The 18,349-nt window shown below is 44.2% G+C and overlaps 1 protein-coding gene across 4 annotated transcripts in view; it reads left to right on the top strand.

Moving 5' to 3' along the window:
- The window catches only part of DENND4C (DENN domain containing 4C), a 134,908-nt gene that overhangs the window by 26,520 nt on the left and 90,039 nt on the right, over positions 1–18,349 (top strand). The window lies entirely within an intron of this gene.

Genomic DNA, 18,349 nt, shown 5'->3' with positions numbered 1-18,349 from the left:
CCTGGAAACCTTTAGTACTACATTTGTAATGTATTTGCTTGAAAAATTAAGAGGGAAATGTGTTCTGATAAAGCTACAGGCCTGAGGCTGCCTGACTGCACAAGCGCAGCGCTCGCCCGGTAAGTAAAAAAAAAAAAAAGAATCGTAATGTTCTTCTTGTAAGACTTGCCAGAGATGTGATAAAAACAAAACCTAATAACCCCTTTAATCACATGCAATAATCAAGTGCCAGAATCTCTCAGGATGCATTTCAGTCAGCTCTTGTTAACACCTTCCTCACCTGCATAGAAAATAGGCCCTCACATGCAGTCCCTGTGATTCCACCAATAAATGGCACTATAGTATATAATGAGCCCCCCCCCCGAGCTACAGTTTGCTTCTCCACTGTCTAAAGAGATATTTAGCGGTCTATTTCTATGAATTTATAAGTAGAGAGGAATGAATGAATGAAATGTCTGGGCTGCTTCATTAGGGTACTTTCACACCAGCGTTTTTGTTTTCTGGTATTGAGTTCCGTCCTAAGGGCTCTATACCGGAAAAAACTGATCAGTTTTATCCTAATGCATTCTAAATGGAGAGCATTCCGTTCAGGATGCATCAGGATGTCATCAGTTCAGTCCCTCTTACGTTTTTTGGCCGGAGAAAATACCGCAGCATGCTGCAGTTTTCTCTCCGGCCAAAAATACTGAACACTTGCCGGAATGCTGGCAATAATTTACATTGAAGTGTATTAGTGCCGGATCTGGCATTAAGTGTTCCTGATCCGGCACTAATACACTGCATGCGCAGACCTTTAAAAATGCAAAAAAATGTATACTAGATCCGTTTTTCCAGATGACACCGGAGAGACGGATCCGGTATTTCAATGCATTTCTCAGACTGATCCACATCCGGATCCGTCTGACAAATGCCATCAGTTTGCGTTTGGATTGCCGGATCTGCCTGCTGGAATCCTCTGCCGCAAGTGTGAAAGTACCCTTATGAGATCACTGTGCTGGCATTGAGAGGAGGAAGAGAGCAGGGAAAATACTGACCATATTCTACCACTGATTGCAGAAGAAGATGAACCAGAATGTGGGTGGAAGGAGAGACCTTTAGGCCTCTTTCACACGGGCGTTGCGGGAAAATGTGCGGGTGCGTTATGGGAACACCCGCGATTTTTCCGCACGGGTGCAAAACATTGTAATGCATTTTGCACTCGCGTGAGAAAAATCGCGCGTGTTTGGTACCCAAACCCGAACTTCTTCACAGAGGTTATAAGGGAAAATAATAACATTCTGAATACAGAATGCATAGTAAAACAGCGCTGGAGGGGTTAAAAAAATAATAATAATAATTTAACTTACCTTAATCCACTTGATCGCGTAGCCGGCATCTCCTTCTGTCTTCATCTGATCTCTGTGCAGCAACAGGACCTTTGGTGACGTCATTCCGGTCATCACATGATCCATCACCATGGTAAAAGATCATGTGATCCGCTACCTCCAGTTGAGACACACTTGTGAAAAGCAATTTAAATCCCTGTCTTTGAACTTAGATTGCGGCCCACTGGAATCAGTAGCCAGGAGGGAGCAACCGTATAAACCAATGTCTTCCTTTTATGTAGAAATTGTAAAGATGCAAGAGTCTCCTATTCGGCGATCCTTTGTCAGATGGTCGGCGGATATCCCTGAGTTGGAAGACTCTCATCTGGAGGAGTGGCGTTTAGGGTGGAGGACGTCTGTTATAAGCGCTCGTGACCAGCTCATTCAGGTTAAATGGATGCATAGGGTATATTTGACCCTGCTGCGTCTTTATCATATGCGGCAAATATCGGATCCGGGGTGTGGCAGGCTAGGGGTTCCTTCTTCCATATGGTTTGGCTATGCCCGGTAATGCAGGTATATTCATTAACATAATGTTGGGGCATCCAGGGATTTGTGATCCTATGGTATGTGTGCTGGGGCTGGTTTCTGAAGCGACTCCTTCCAAGTATAGTAGAGCACTGTTGCGACTGTTAATGTTCTATGGGAGGAAGAACATACTTTTGAACTGGAAACCGCCTTAATGTCCTACCGTGAACCAGTGGTTACACCTTATAAACAAGGACCTTCAGATGTACAAGTTGACATGAAGCAAGGGGGTACCGGATCGATTCGACAAAATTTGGGGCCTGTGGGTGCAGGCTGAGGGCACGGCTTGAGGGATTGTTGGAGGTGGAGACTGTACTACCTAAGCGTCTATATGGGTGTGTGTATGTGGAATGAGTGGGTTCTGGTGTCAATCTTATGACGACAGTGATGTTTTGCATTAAAGTCACTTTTATGTTTCCTACTGTCAAGGAATATTTAAACAATGGACCTGACCAGAATTGCTTATACTGGTGATTGTGCTATGTTAATTGATCCCTTTCCCTTTGGGAATGTTGTACTTAATGCAAAAGTGTTAAATAAACGCTATTAAAAAAAAAAAGATCATGTGATGACCGGAATGACGTCACCACAGGTCCTATTGCTGCACAGAGATCAGATGAAGACAGAAGGAGATGCCGGCTACGCGATCAAGTGGACGAAGGTGAGTTAAATTTATTTTTTTATTATTTTTTAACCCCTCCAGCGATGTTTTACTATGCATTCTGTATTCAGAATGCTATTATTTTCCCTTATAACCATGTTATAAGGGAAAATAATAATGATCGGGTCTCCATCACGATCGTCTCCTAGCAACCGTGCGTGAAAATCGCACCGCATCCGCACTTGCTTGCGGATGTTTGCGATTTTCACGCAACCCCATTAATTTCTATGGGGCCTGTGTTACGTGAAAAACGCACAAAGAGGAGCATGCTGCGATTTTCACGCAACGCACAAGTGATGCGTGAAAATCACCGCTCATGTGAACAGCCCCATAGAAATGAATGGGTCGGTATTCAGTGCGGGTGCAATGCGTTCAACTCGCGCATCGCATCCGCGCGGAATACTCGCTCGTGTGAAAGGGGCCTTAGGGTCAATTCACACGTCCGTACCATTCATTCTCTATGGGCCCGGACGTGAAGCGGAGAGCACACTATGTGCTCTCCGCTTCCGCATTTGCGGAGCGCGGCCCCGATCTTCCGGGTTTCGGCCCCGAACTTCGGGTCCGCAGCTCCGCAAAAGATAGAACATGTCCTATTCTTGTCCGCAGCTGCGGACAAGAATAGGCATTTCTATAGCGGGTGCCGGCCAGGTGTGTTGCGGATCCGCAATTTGCGGGTCCGCAACACACCACGGACGTGTGAATGGACCCTTAGGGGGTTATGTATGTTAAAAACCCAACAGTATTTTATTTTATTTACATTTCATGGGATAACCCCTGTGAGTTGTAGGCCTGAGAAATGTTAATAAGGCCTCTTTCACACGACCATATGGGTTTTTCAGTGTTAAGCGGTCCGTTGTTCTGTTTTTTGTTTCTGTTCCGTTTTTCCGTATGGCATATACAGTATACAGTAATTACATAGAAAAAATTGGGCTGGACATAACATTTTCAATAGATGGTTCCGCAAAAACTGAACGGATACGGAAGACATACGGATGCATTTCCGTATGTGTTCCGCTTTTGTTTTTTTTGCGGACCCATTGACTTGAAGGGAGCCTTGGAACGTGATTTGCGGGCAATAATAGGACATGTTCTATCTTTCAATGGAAATATGGAAACGGAATGCATACGGAGTACATTCTGTATTTTTGGCAGAACCATTGAAATGAATGGTTCCGTATACGTAACACAAAAAAAGGCCCGTAAACTGAAAAAAAATAAAAACGGCCGTGTGAAAGAGGCCTAAGAACGGTTTCTAGAGACATACTTCCTGACGACCCCATTAAACATTGGCCCAAATGTACTAATGCTAAAGATGGTGTAAGCTTAGGCTAGTTTCATGCTAGCGCTAGAGATCAGAAAACACAGAGGTAGTGTTGAGCGAACTTGTGTTTTAAGTTCTGCGTCTAAAGTTAGGGTTCGGGTTATCGAAGAATCCCGTTATGGATTCCGCTACCACGGACCATAACGGAATTTAGAATCCATAATAGGATTCTTCGATAACCTGAACTTTAGACACCGAACTTAAAAAAACAAGTTCCCTCAACACTACACAGAGGCTACACAGAGGCTCAGGCTGGATGAGAAATCTGGTGCAGGGATAGACGCTTTACCAGCTATTCGATTTTTACGCCAGCAATGTGGTGCATCTTTGGACACGCCCCCTATCTTCTAAGCGCCTCCATCAAGCATGTTGGAAAAAGTGTAGAAACCCTAGATGCTACAAATTGGGCCCGTTTGAGCCCCTTCTTAGACAGATGTTTGGCACAGACACATAAGTAAATCTGGGCCATTGTCTTGTTGTTAGGAAGTGTATACAGTGGTGGCCAAAAGTTTTGAGAATTACATAAATATTGGAAATTGGAAAAGTTGCTGCTTAAGTTTTTATAATAGCAATTTGCATATACTCCAGAATGTTATGAAGAGTGATCAGATGAATTGCATAGTCCTTCTTTGCCATGAAAATTAACTTAATCCCAAAAAAACCTTTCCACTGCATTTCATTGCTGTCATTAAAGGACCTGCTGAGATCATTTCAGTAATCGTCTTGTTAACTCAGGTGAGAATGTTGACGAGCACAAGGCTGGAGATCATTATGTCAGGCTGATTGGGTTAAGGCCTCTTTCACACTTGCGTTGTCCGGATCCGGCGTGTACTCCACTTGCCGGAATTACACTCCGGATCCGGAAAAACGCAAGTGTACTGAAAGCATTTGAAGACGGAACCGTCTTCCAAATGTGTTCAGTGTTACTATGGCACCCAGGACGCTATTAAAGTCCTGGTTGCCATAGTAGGAGCGGGGAGCGGGGGAGCGGTATACTTACAGTCCGTGCGGCTCCCGGGGCGCTCCAGAATGACGTCAGAGCGCCCCATGCGCATGGATGACGTGATCCATGCGATCACATGATCCATGCGCTTGGGGCGCCCTGACGTCACTCTGGAGCGCCCCGGGAGGCGCACGGACGGTAAGTATGCTGCTCCCCCGCTCCCCGCTACACTTTACCATGGCTGCCAGGACTTTAGCGTCCCGGCAGCCATGGTAACCATTCAGAAAAAGCTAAATGTCGGGTCCGGCAATGCGCCGAAACGACGTTTAGCTTAAGGCCGGATCCGGATCAATGCCTTTCAATGGGCATTAATTCTGGATCCGGCCTTGCGGCAAGTGTTCCGGATTTTTGGCCGGAGCAAAAAGCGCAGCATGCTGCGGTATTTTCTCCGGCCAAAAAACGTTCCGTTCCGGAACTGAAGACATCCTGATGCATCCTGAACGGATTTCTCTCCATTCAGAATGCATTAGGATAATCCTGATCAGGATTCTTCCGGCATAGAGCCCCGACGACGGAACTCTATGCCGGAAGACAAGAACGCAAGTGTGAAAGAGCCCTAAAATGGCAGACTTGACATGTTAAAAGGAGGGTGATGCTTGAAATCATTGTTCTTCCATTGTTAACCATGGTGACCTGCAAAGAAACACGTGCAGCCATCATTGCGTTGCATAAAAATGGCTTCACAGGCAAGGATATTGTGGCTACTAAGATTGCACCTCAATCAACAATTTATAGGATCATCAAGAACTTCAAGGAAAGAGGTTAAATTCTTGTTAAGAATGCTTCAGGGCGTCCAAGAAAGTCCAGCAAGCGCCAGGATCGTCTCCTAAAGAGGATTCAGCTGCGGGATCGGAGTGCCACCAATGCAGAGCTTGCTCAGGAATGGCAGCAGGCAGGTGTTAGCACATCTGCACGCACAGTGAGGCGAAGACTTTTGGAAGATGGCCTGGTGTCAAGAAGGGCAGCAAAGAAGCCACTTCTCTCCAAAAAAAACATCAGGGACAGATTGATCTTCTGCAGAAAGTATGGTGAATGAAGTCATATTCTCCGATGAAGCCTCTTTCCGATTGTTTGGGGCATCTGGAAAAAGGCTTGTCCGGAGAAGAAAAGGTGAGTGCTACCATCAGTCCTGTGTCATGCCAACAGTAAAGCATCCTGAGACCATTCATGTGTGGGGTTGCTTCTCATCCAAGGGAGTGGGCTCACTCACAATTTTGCCCAAAAACACAGCCATGAATAAAGAATGGTACCAAAACACCCTCCAACAGCAACTTCTTCCAACAATCCAACAACAGTTTGGTGAAGAACAATGCATTTTCCAGCAGGATGGAGCACCGTGCCATAAGGCAAAAGTGATAACTAAGTGGCTCGGGGACCAAAACGTTGACATTTTGGGTCCATGGCCTGGAAACTCCCCAGATCTTAATCCCATTGAGAACTTGTGGTCAATCCTCAAGAGGCGGGTGGACAAACAAAAACCCACTAATTCTGACAAACTCCAAGAAGTGATTATGAAAGAATGGGTTGCTATCAGTCAGGAATTGGCCCAGAAGTTGATTGAGAGCATGCCCAGTCGAATTGCAGAGGTCCTGAAAAAGAAGGGCCAACACTGCAAATACTGACTCTTTGCATAAATGTCATGTAATTGTCGATAAAAGCCTTTGAAACGTATGAAGTGCGTGTAATTATATTTCACTACATCACAGAAACAACTGAAACAAAGATCTAAAAGCAGTTTAGCAGCAAACTTAGTGAAAACTAATATTTGTGTCATTCTCAAAACTTTTGGCCACGACTGTACAGAGGACTAAATTCAAATGTGATTCAGCTGTTCAACCCCCACACCACTACCTGACATAAATAAAAGGGTGGGTTCACACACACAGGTTTTTGTAGCAGTTTTTTAACCAAAGAAAGTGGATTGGAAGGGAAAGAACAATATAAAGGAAGGACTTACACTTCTCCTTCCTGCTGGATCCATTTCTGACTGTGGCTCAAGACCTGCCTCAACCTATGTATGAACCCATCCTTATCCGCCAAAAAGTAAAGGATGGATTGTGTCCTGTAAAGACGTCTGCTCAGTGCTGGGACTGCCTTGAGGACTGTGCAGGGAGTTGCTTGCTACGTATCCTAGCCTATTTAATGTTTTGGTAGCTGTCTGATAAGACTAGTACCATGCTTCAGTATTGCATTCCTCAAGGCAGATGTAATCTAGTAAGATTTGTCATTAGCTCTTCACAGCATGCACTTCCAAGTCAGAGGAAGAGTTCAGTTTATCCTGCTCCTAATAGACCAGGAGGAAATCGGGCCAAATTCCTTTAAAAGCACAGCCAAGTATTTATACCAGCAAAGCCCTAAATTTCCGTATTTCTGTGCATATTTCAGAACAAAGGTTTGTAAACTCACAGTTCATCTGACAGTATTTTATAAGACTCCGAAGAAACAATAAAGTGAAACATATAAGACAGAGGGGGAAATTTATCTCATCACAGACGATGGGTGCATATCGCTAGGATATGCCCCCATGATCTGATAGGTGCCGGTCCCAGCAACCCGGAGCCCCGAAAGTGGCGGATTGTGCACTCAACTTGCTCAGCTATTTCCATCGGGCCCATAGAAGTGAATGGAAGCGGTGGCTGGTCATGCGCGGTGCGCTCCCATTCACTTCTATAGGGAGAGTACTTGGTGGTGACCAGACCGGAGTCCTCCAGTCACCACTGGAAATAGGTGCTGGTCCCAGCGGTGGACACCCCACCTATAAGACAATAGGGGCATATCCTAGCGATATGCCCCCACTGTCTGTGATGAGACAACCCCTTTAAGGTTACTCATACTTGCTGTAAAGGTCACACAAACTTACAGAGTAATATGAAAAGAGACTTATAGTCTGCAAATATTGACAGCACATCACTGCCTTTGATAAATACTGTGTTACCGGACAACTTATGTCAAGGAAAAATGAAAACCAGTCATGAGAAACAAAAAGAAAGTCTTACCACGTTTTTAGTGTCTAGCCTCTAATAGCTGTATTTGCAGATTACTACTTTGTTACACCAGTGGTTGTATTTTCAGTTGTCAGTGTACAAAAAAAGTGATCTAAAAAGGATAAGAAATAACACTAAGTTGAAGAGAGAGAGAGAGATAGCAGGCCTCAGATTTTCATCCAGTGGTATCCCATTCACTAACCTTCCTCTGGATTAAAGGGGTTGGCCACTTTCTGGCCCATATGCATGCAAGATGATTAAATGGCTAATATAGCCTGGGCTATATTCAGGACTATTTTCTATATTTCATAAGGTATGTTCTCTTGTTGGACAAATAGTAGGGTCATGTTTCCTCCATTCACACACCCTGCACTAACGCCCAACTGTGCAAGTGCAGTTGGCAGGTACAGTGTATGTGAATGGAGGAGGCTGAGTGATTTGCCTGGTGACATGACCCTCCATCAGCAACCATTCTGTGGAGCGGACCTCTGTGTGGACAGCACAAAAAACTTGGCCAACAAGAGAACATACCTGGTGCAGAATTTCAAGTGAAGGCTACAATATTAAGGGCCGTATAATCATCTTACAAATACATTGTTCAGCAGTGGCCAGCCTCTTTAACATATTTATCAAGCCCTGCACTCCAGAATTCTGTCTCCAAAAAGTTGCAAAATATGGCTTTGCGACTTTTTAGGCTTAATTGTGCAAACATTTACCCCACTCCAGTTTTGAAAAGAAGTGAGAAAGTCGACTGGTTAGACTAATTTTACATCTGCGACAGCGATTCTCCGGATACGGCACTGCCATATGCAACCGCAATGCCCGCCGGGCAGAGATCCTTGCGCATTCCAGCAAAAATGCTGAGATTCTTGCCATTTTTGCCAGATCAGGCAGCTGGATCTCCGTGCTGCAGATGTGAAAGTAGCCTTAGCCTGCTAAGCTGATTAGATCCAGATTTATCAACTGCGACTTAAAAAAAATAATAATCGGTAGCGATTGTTGCATTCTTATTCCCCTAAAGGAGTAGTGTAGAAAGTGGAGTAACCTCTTAAGACAGAAGTGTTAAAATTTAAAGGGGTTGTCCAGCTTTTTGGAAATTTTTAACTAATGAGAGCACCTTGCTCTCTACCTATTGGGGAAACAAAATCATACTTGCCTGGTTCCCACCGCTCCATTCCAGCTCCCTGGCTCTCTTCACTGGCCTTCCGGGGCACATATGTAAACTTCCAGATGGACACGGTTATGTGCCCCTCTATGGACAATGACTGGCCTCAGCAGTGACCTGTGCCCAAGCGGCTGTGACGTACTGCTTGAGGACATGTCACTACTGAGGCTAGTAATTGGCTGTAGCGGTACATGCAATCCCTTGAATCCATAGTTTACACCTGGGTACCAGAAGACCGGTGAAGATGGCAAAGGAGCTATGTTGGTTGCCTCCCCCGATGACATCACATATACAACTGAGACATGGCAAGGCTTGTAAGGCTGTGTACTGTAGACACATCATCAGTAACCTTGCCTCTCAGGACGGTGTTCTGCACATTCTCCTGGACCCTGCCCTGTAGACATGATATTAGCAATCGCTCCAGTTTTTATTCACAGTTTACCAGTCACCTTAAGTAATATATGTTCACTATATTGTACGGGTCATTATGATTACAAGGATAACAAATAACAAATATAAAAAATAAAAATAAAAGTTAAACTATAAGAAATAATCCCACCTTCACAGTAGAGCTTGAGTAAAGGGTACAACAGCTGTTCACTGTACAGATGGTCTGGGCTTCAAATCTCACTGAACCTAAAACACTAAAATAACCTTTAATGTAAGAGTTTTATGGTAAAAGTTACAATTTTCTGCAACGTTATTGTTACAAAATTTTTTATGGTTTTTGCTTCGAGATTTTTTTTTGTAGCATTCTTAGTATGTAATATAACAAAACAATATTTGGTAACCCTGTGATCATAATAAGCTGTACAATATAGTGAACAGATTTTATTTATGGTGATAGGAAAAAAATGAGCCATCTACCATTCATTTCAGTAATATACTATATATTTGGTGTTGTGCCTGTGAAGAGAATTGCTTTTTAAGAACAGAAAATGCAGCCCTTCCAAAAGAGCAGGTCTGTAGTCTAATGGTAACTCTTTGTTCTGTCTGACATACAGAAGGTCTGGAGTTCAAATCCTGATGAACTATTAAATAATTTCTTTAGTAATGGTCTATGTGCTGGAAGAGGGCCCCTCCCCAACCCATATCCAGCACAGCTTTATTAGTATTCACTGCATTGAAGTGAATACTAATGAGGCTGCCCACCCTGCTTGGATCTGTGATGTGCCAGCTGGGAGGGGAAGGAGAGGCAGAGACCTAATGCTTCAGAAACACCCCGTGAGTCTTGCACTGGGATGTAAACACAGGGTGTGGGTGACAGATCTCAATTATGCTGGATGAGTCAAAATGCATTCAGAATGTTATCTGTAGTGAGGTTTACTGCTGGTGTGTTTTTTTTTTTTTTTTGTGTAACGAGAAAACCCCTTTAACAAATAATAAATAATGGAAACCCCCTTAAAGGGAGTCATTGTAGAGTCACCATGAAATTCACCAAATGCTGGGTTTAAGGGCAATTTCAGACAAGCGTATTCAATGCAGGAAATACGCTCACTCCAGGTGACAGCAATATTTTCTGGATTGAACACTGCACCTGTGACACGAACTCACAATGCTGTGTGTTTTTCTCTGACTTCATCTGTGCTGAACTGTACTCGCATAATGCTGTCAGTACAATTCAGTACAGGCAAGGTTGGGAACACACAGCATTATAAATCATTATCAGTTTGCTTCTGTAGAGTCTGTACAACTCCTGTATATATCTGCCTGCTTCTGCACATAGCTCCTGACTGTGTGGGCTTTCTCTTTTCTCCCCCTTCTCTCAGTGGCCATACAAATAAGGGCTTATGCGCACAAATGTGTGTAGCCCGTGGTCGTACTCAAACAGCGGGTCCGCAATGTACGGTCTCCGGCCGTGTGCAGTCCATATCATGGATGCAGACTCTCTTCACTGGAGCAGAAGCACTACGGAGCACTTCCGTTGGATTTCGGTCCGTGTTTCCGCACTGCAAAGAAATAGAACAAAAATAGAATATGTTTCTTTCGGTATGTACGGCTTCTTTTGTTAGGCTACTTTCACACTGGTGTTTTGGTTTCCGTTTGTGAGATCTGTCATGGGCTCTCACAAGCGGTCCAAAAACAGATCAGTTTTGCCCTAATGCATTCTGAATGGATAAGGATCCGTTCAGAATGCATCAGTTTGCCTCCGTTCAGTCACCATTCCGCTCTGGAGGCTAACACCAAAACGCTGCTTGCAGCGTTTTGGTGTCCGCCTGATGATGCGGAGGCAAGCGGATCCGTCCTGACACACAATGTAAGTCAATGGGATCTGTTTTCTATGACACAATAGAAAACTGATCCGTCCCCCATTGACTTTCAGTGGTATTCAAGACGGATCTGTCTTGGCTATGTTAGGCTACTTTCACACTCACATTTGGTGCGGATCCGTCATGGATCTGCACAGACGGATCCGTTCAGATAATACAACCGTGTGCATGCGTTCAGAACGGATCTGTTTGTATTATCTTTAACATAGCCAAGACGGATCCGTCTTGAACACTATTGAAAAGTTAATGGAGGACGGACCCGTTTTTGTATTGTCATTTGGCTAAGTTTCGTTAGACGGATGCCAACACGCTGCAAGCAGCGTTTTGGTGTCCACATCCAAAGCGGAATGGAGACGGAACGGAGGCAAACTGATGCATTCTGAGCGGATCCTTTTCTATTCAGAATGCATTAGGGCTAAACTGATCCGTTTTGGACCGCTTGTGAGAGCCCTGAACGGATTTCACAAACGGAAACCAAAACACCAGTGTGAAAGTAGCTTTACAGATAATACAAACGGATCCGTTCTGAACAGATGCAGATGGTTGTATTAGGGTACTTTCACACTTGCGGCAGGACGGATCCGACATGCTGTTCACCATGTCGGATCCGTCCTGCGGCTATTCCGCCGTGCCCCCGGGCCGCCGCTCCGTCCCCATTGACTATAATGGAGACGGGGCGGAGCTCCGGCGCAGCACGGCGGTGCACGGCTTAAGGCCGCCGGACTTAGGCTGGTTTCACACTTGCGTTGTCCGGATCCGGCGTGTACTCCATTTGCCGGAATTACACGCCGGATCCGGAAAAACGCAAGTGAACTGAAAGCATTTGAAAACGGATCCGTCTTCAAAATGCGTTCAGTGTTACTATGGCACCCAGGACGCTATTAAAGTCCTGGTTGCCATAGTAGTAGTGGGGAGCGGGGGAGCAGTATACTTACAGTCCGTGCGGCTCCCGGGGCGCCCCATGCGCATGGATGACGTGTCCATGCGATCACGTCATCCATGAGCATGGGGCGCCCTGACGTCACTCTGGAGCGCCCGGGGAGCCGCACGGACGGTAAGTATACTGCTCCCCCGCTCCCCACTACACTTTACCATGGCTGACAGGACTTTAGCGTCTTGGCAGCCATGGTAACCATTCAAAAAAAGCTAAACGTCGGATCCGGCAATGCGCCGAAACGACGTTTAGCTTAAGGCCGGATCCGGATTAATGCCTTTCAATGGGCATTAATTCTGGATCCGGCCTTGCGGCAAGTGTTCCGGATTTTTGGCCGGAGCAAAAAGCGCAGCATGCTGCTGTATTTTCTACGGCCAAAAAACGTTCCGTTCCGGAACTGAAGACATCCTGATGCATCCTGAACGGATTTCTCTCCATTCAGAATGCATGGGGATAATCCTGATCAGGATTCTTCCGGCATAGAGCCCCGACGACGGAACTCTATGCCGGAAGAAAAGAACGCAAGTGTGAAAGAGCCCTAAAATTACTGCATGTCAGGTTTTTTAGTCCGGTGGCTTTCTCCGTGCTGCGCCGGAGCTCCGCCCCCGTCCCCATTATAGTCAATGGGGACGGAGCGGCGGCCCGGGGGGACGGAGCGGCGGCCCGGGGGCACGGCGAAATAGCCGCAGGACGGATCCGACATGGTGAACAGCATGTCGGATCCGTCCTGCCGCAAGTGTGAAACTAGCCTTATCGGTGCGGATCCATGACGGATCTGCACCAAACGCGAGTGTAAAAGTAGCCTTAAGGCCTCTTTCACACGAGCATGTCCGGATAAGGTCTGGATGCGTTGCGGCAAGCCAGCGCGAGTAGGTACCCAATTGCAGTCAGTTTTGACTGCGATTGCGTTCTGTTGTTCAGTTTTTATCGCGCGGGTGCAATGTGTTTTGCACGCGCGTGATAAAAAACTGACTGTGGTACCCAGACCCGAACTTCTTCACAGAAGTTCAGGTTTGGGTTCAAGGTTGTGTAGATTGTATTATTTTCCCTCATAACATGGTTATAAGGGAAAATTATAGCATTCTGAATACAGAATGCATAGTATAATAGGGCTGGAGGGGTTAAAAATAAATAAATAATAATTTAACTCTCCTTAATCAACTTGTTCGCGCAGCCGGCATCTCTTCTGTCTTCTTCTTTGAGGAATAGGACCTTTGATGACGGACCATGTGATAAGCGCAGTGACATCACATGATCTTTTACCATGGCGATGGATCATGTGACGGACCATGTGATGAGCGTAGTGACGTCATCAAAGGTCCTATTCCTCAAAGAAGACAGAAGAGATTCCGGCTGCGCGAAAAAGTGGATTAAGGTGAGTTAAATTTTTTTTTTTTTTTTTTAACCCCTCCAGCCCTATTGTACTATGCATTCTGTATTCAGAATGCTATTATTTTCCCTTATAACCATGTTATAAGAGGAAATAAAGATCGGGTCCCCATCCCGATCGTCTCCTAGCAACCGTGCGTGAAAATCGCACCGCATCTGCACTTGCTTGCGATTTTCACGCAGTCCCATTCACTTCTATGGGGCCTGCGTTGCGTGAAAAACGCACAATATAGAACATGCTGCGATTTTCACGTAACGCAAAAGTAATGCGTGAAAATCACCGCTCATGTGCACAGCCCCATAGAAATTAATGGGTCCGGATTCAGTGCGGGTGCAATGCGTTCACCTCACGCATTGCACCCGCGCGGAAATCTCGCCCGTGTGAAAGAGGCCTGACTGTTTTAAAACAATAAAACTTTTCTGATTTAAAAACAAACCAATATTAGCACTAGTGACATCCTGAACACATGAGCCTCACATTCTGCATGTCTTACTTGGGATACTTTCACACTAGCGTTATTCTTTTCCGGCACCGAGTTCCAACCTAGGGGCTCAATACTGGAAAAGAACTGATCAGTTTTATCCCCATGCATTCTGAATGGAGAACAATCCGTTCAGGATGCATCAGGATGTCTTCAGTTCAGTCTTTTTGACTGTTCAGGATGGAGATAATACCGCAGCATGCTACGGTTTTATCTCCGGCCAACAAAACTGAAGACTTGCCTGAATGCCAGCATTTTTTTTCCATAGGAATGTATTAGTGCCGAAATGCCGGATCCGTCCTTCTGGATCCATTTTTCCGGATGACACCGGAAAGACGGATCCGGCATTTCAATGTATGTTTCTGACTGATCAGGCATTTTTAAGATTGATCCGGATCCTGATCAGTCTTATAAATGCCATCAGTTGGCATACGTTTTGCCGGATGCGGCAAGTGTGAAAGTAGCCTTAGAGGGACACCTCCACCTGAGAAAAGTGTAAAACTAGTATAAGGTTTAAAACTGCATCTGAAAATGGATGAAGGAATGAAGATTGCAGACTGAAGCATAACATGTAAGTATCATTTTTCCACATGTCAAAGGTATCTATATCCTTGAATTTCCACAGGGATACTGTATAGTGGGGCCAAAACATTTTATATTAAATAGCATTATATGCTACATGAAAATCAGTTCGATGTGTATTCCATTGTGCACAATCTTCTGATCGTTAAAAAGCTGAAAATAAAGCAGAGTTTCCTGTGGAACAAACACCAGGCCTTTTCTGCATGCTGTAATGTTTAGAGAGGAAGCTTTCAATTTGTTCCATCGCAAGACTTCCTCTGTCAGACTAGAGCTGTTTTTGGCTTATTATCACGTACGGCATCTTAGCCAGTGTAACTGTCAGAGCCCTATCAGCTGTATCATCTGTATCATCTGAGTTTGTTTGATACATTTTTGTAAATATTTTTTTTTGCCACAGCTTGTGTATACTGCACTATGATAATTAATATTACATTAAAGGGGTCTCTAAGGGAATTAAATAAATGAAAATACTTAAATATTACTTAATTACAAATATATTCCCAAATACCTTTTATTAGTTATAATGTCCCGTTTTATCCGGGGAGCAATCATCAGGAGAAATAAAATGGCCGCCATCCTATTTACAAAACCTGTCCTAATCATACAGCATGACAAGGTACTTCACAACACTGAGCTAAAGAGCTGCCTCATCCTCCTCTCTGCTTGTCAAGGATCATGATCCTGAATACATGAGACATGAAGTACAGAAAGGATTGACAGGACAGACAGTGGTAATGTGGGGATGTGGTAATGGAGACTGCATACAAGTGCTGCTGCCCATTAGCCAGATCGCCTCGTCCTCTCTTTACTTCATGTCTTCTTATGAACTCTTTTCCTACAGAATTTCAGCTAAAGTCCTTATCTGTATTCAGGATCATAATCCTTGACAAGTAGAGCAGAGAGGAGGATGAGGAAGCTCTTTAGCTCAGTGCTCTGAAGTAACTTGTCCTGCTGTGTGATTAAGACAGGTTTTGTGTATACTAATAGGATGGTGGCCAGTGGTAATCAATATTAAAATCCCAGACAACCACTTTAAGACAGCTTATTTCCTATCCACAGGGGAACAATCTATAATGGCTGCCAGCAACCTGTCCTAGAATGTAAGCAGGACTGGTTGCCACCACTTGCAGAGATGCTTAGAGGAGTGAGGGGACGAGGCCTCGCTGCACAATACACTCTGACACTTGCATATACTACACATTGGTGAGTTTTCCTGTCAGTTTGCTTAGCCATGATGGCATAACATAGGCAGGATCACATCATTACCATCTATTGTAGAGCAGTGTAGTGAGGTGCCACTCCATCACCCCCTTAGATGGTCTGCAAGTGAAGGCAAGCAGTCCTATTCACATTCTATAACGGTTGCTGACGACCATTTTAAATCGCTCCTGGAGAACCCCTTTAAGCATCAATATCTGATCAGTGGGGACCTGATTGCTTGTCGAGCACCAGCTGATCGGTGGCAGGAGTCGGACTCTCTCCCATATGATATTGATGACCTAAGTATTGGACAACCTCTTTAACCACCTCAGCCCCCAGTGCTTAAACACCCTGAAAGACCAGGCCACTTTTTACACTTCTGACCTACACTACTTTCACCGTTTATTGCTCGGTCATGCAACTTACCACCCAAATGAATTTTACCTCCTTTTCTTCTCACTAATAGAGCTTTCATTTGGTGGTATTTCTTTGCTGCTGACATTTTTACTTTTTTTGTTATTAATCGAAATTTAACGATTTTTTTGCAAAAAAATGACATTTTTCACTTTCAGGTGTAAAATTTTGCAAAAAAAACGACATCCATATAGAAATTTTGCTCTAAATTTATAGTTCTACATGTCTTTGATAAAAAAAAAATGTTTGGGTAAAAAAAAAATGGTTTGGGTAAAAGTTATAGCGTTTACAAACTATGGTACAAAAATGTGAATTTCCGCTTTTTGAAGCAGCTCTGACTTTCTGAGCACCTGTCATGTTTCCTGAGGTTCTACAATGCCCAGACAGTACAAACACCCCACAAATGACCCCATTTCTGAAAGTAGACACCCTAAGGTATTCACTGATGGGCATAGTGAGTTCATAGAACTTTTTATTTTTTGTCACAAGTTAGCGGTAAATGATGATTTTTTTTTTTTTTTTCTTACAAAGTCTCATATTCCACTAACTTGTGACAAAAAATAAAAAGTTCTATGAACTCACTATGCCCATCAGCGAATACCTTGGGGTCTCTTCTTTCCAAAATGGGGTCACTTGTGGGGTAGTTATACTGCCCTGGCATTCTAGGGGCCCAAATGTGTGGTAAGGAGTTTGAAATCAAATTCTGTAAAAATTGACCTGTGAAATCCGAAAGGTGCTCTTTGGAATATGGGCCCCTTTGCCCACCTAGGCTGCAAAAAAGTGTCACACATCTGGTATCTCCGTACTCAGGAGAAGGTGGGGAATGTGTTTTGGGGTGTCATTTTATATATACCCATGCTGGGTGAGAGAAATATCTTGGCAAAAGACAACTTTTCCCATTTTTTTATACAAAGTTGGCATTTGACCAAGATATTTATCTCACCCAGCATGGGTATATGTAAAAAGACACCCCAAAACACATTCCTCAACTTCTCCTGAGTACGGAGATACCAGATGTGTGACACTTTTTTGCAGCCTAGGTGGGCAAAGGGGCCCATATTCCAAAGAGCACCTTTCGGATTTCACAGGTCAATTTTTACAGAATTTGATTTCAAACTCCTTACCACACATTTGGGCCCCTAGAATGCCAGGGCAGTATAACTACCCCACAAGTGACCCCATTTTGGAAAGAAGAGACCCCAAGGTATTCGCTGATGGGCATAGTGAGTTCATGGAAGTTTTTATTTTTTGTCACAAGTTAGTGGAATATGAGACTTTGTATGAAAAAAAAATCAAAAAAAAAAATCATCATTTTCCACTAACTTGTGACAAAAAATAAAAAATTCTAGGAACTCGCCATGCCCCTCACGGAATACCTTGGGGTGTCTTCTTTCCAAAATGGGGTCACTTGTGGGGTAGTTATACTGCCCTGGCATTCTAGGGGCCCAAATGTGTGGTAAGGAGTTTGAAATCAAATTCAGTAAAAAAATGACCTGTGAAATCCGAAAGGTGCTCTTTGGAATGTGGGCCCCTTTGCCCACCTAGGCTGCAAAAAAGTGTCACACATCTGGTATCTCCGTACTCAGGAGAAGTTGAGGAATGTGTTTTGGGGTGTCTTTTTACATATACCCATGCTGGGTGAGATAAATATCTTGGTCAAATGCCAACTTTGTATAAAAAAATGGGAAAAGTTGTCTTTTGCCAAGATATTTCTCTCACCCAGCATGGGTATATATAAAATGACACCCCAAAACACATTCCCCACCTTCTCCTGAGTACGGAGATACCAGATGTGTGACACTTTTTTGCAGCCTAGGTAAGCAAAGGGGCCCATATTCCAAAGAGCACCTTTCGGATTTCACAGGTCATTTTTTACTGAATTTGATTTCAAACTCCTTACCACACATTTGGGCCCCTAGAATGCCAGGGCAGTATAACTACCCCACAAGTGACCCCATTTTGGAAAGAAGAGACCCCAAGGTATTCGCTGATGGGCATAGTGAGTTCATGGAAGTTTTTATTTTTTGTCACAAGTTAGTGGAATATGAGACT

The sequence above is a fragment of the Bufo bufo genome, chromosome 2 (assembly GCF_905171765.1).
Source record: "Bufo bufo chromosome 2, aBufBuf1.1, whole genome shotgun sequence".
NCBI classification, from domain to species: domain Eukaryota; kingdom Metazoa; phylum Chordata; class Amphibia; order Anura; family Bufonidae; genus Bufo; species Bufo bufo.
This window is presented reverse-complemented; position numbering and strand designations above follow the sequence as displayed.